Source organism: Bubalus bubalis, chromosome 14 (genome assembly GCF_019923935.1).
Source record: "Bubalus bubalis isolate 160015118507 breed Murrah chromosome 14, NDDB_SH_1, whole genome shotgun sequence".
NCBI classification, from domain to species: Eukaryota; Metazoa; Chordata; class Mammalia; order Artiodactyla; family Bovidae; genus Bubalus; species Bubalus bubalis.
Genome location: NC_059170.1, coordinates 35,390,398 through 35,391,499, shown reverse-complemented (window position 1 = coordinate 35,391,499; position 1,102 = coordinate 35,390,398). Strand labels below are relative to the sequence as shown.

General features: G+C 45.6%; 1 non-coding gene across 1 annotated transcript; it reads left to right on the top strand.

Annotated features, from left to right (window-relative positions):
- The first annotated feature begins 552 nt into the window (after window positions 1-552).
- TRNAC-GCA lies at window positions 553-624 on the top strand. The gene has a single exon. It is a non-coding gene; the product is annotated as a tRNA-Cys (tRNA).
- Window positions 625-1,102: the final 478 nt, after the last annotated feature.

The following is a 1,102-nucleotide window of genomic DNA, read 5'->3' as shown; positions in this document are numbered from 1 at the left end:
AACACACTTCACAGAGTTTGGGCCAGAAAGTGAGAGAGCCTTGAAATATGGCATGGTTAGTTTTTATGGGCTGGATAATTTCATTGGATAGTAAGTGGGAAGATTATTCCAATTATTCTGGGAAAGGGGCAGGGATTTCCAGAAATGGGGCCATTGTCCACTTTTCAGTCTGTTATGGTTAGCCTTTTATGAGCTTCCCTGGTGGCTCAGATGGTAAAGAATCTGCCTGTAATGCAGGAAACCTGGGTTTGATTCCTGGGTCAGGAAGATACCCTGGAGAAGGGAATGGCAATCCACTTTAGTATTCTTGCCTGGAGAATTCCATGGACAGAGGAGCCTGGTGGGCAGAGTCAGACATGACTGAGCCGCTAACACACACACATAGTTAGTCTCAGAACTGTAATGGCACTGATGGGTGTATCATTTAGATTCTAATGTGTTATAATGAGTGTATAATGAGACTTAAGGTCTACTGGAAGTTGACTCATCCACCATCTTGGACCTGTTTGATTTTAATCATTTTTTCTCATGCGCTATAGCTATGTCAGGGCTTCCCAGGTGACTCAGTTGGTAAAGAATCTGCCTGCAAAGCAGGAGACCCTGGTTTGATTCCTGGCTTGGGAAATTCCCCTGGAGAAGGGATAGGCAATCCACCCCAGTATTCTTGGGCTTCCCTGGTGGCTCAGATGTTAAAGAATCCATTTGCAATGCAGGAGAACTGGTTCGTTGGGAAGATCCCCTGGAGGAGGGCATTGCAGCCCACTCCAATATTCTTGCCTAGAGAATCCGCATGGACAGAGGAGCCTGGCGGGCTACAGTACATGGGGTTGCAAAAAGTTGGACATGATTGAGCAACTAAGCACAGCACAGAACATAGGTATATCATTCTTTTAAAGGTTGTGCCCTGCCCCTTTCCTCCTGTTTCAATAACAAGGGGAAAACACCACAGTTTTAAAATTTATAGATGGACTTACACTCTGGCCTCTGGATAGCATCCTTCAGGTAATACTTGATCTCTCCTCCAGGTTTACCTGCCTCCTCTTCCTCTTCTTTGAGCTCTGTGTTTGCTTTTTCCGGTCCATCTTTCTGAATGCGTCCAGAT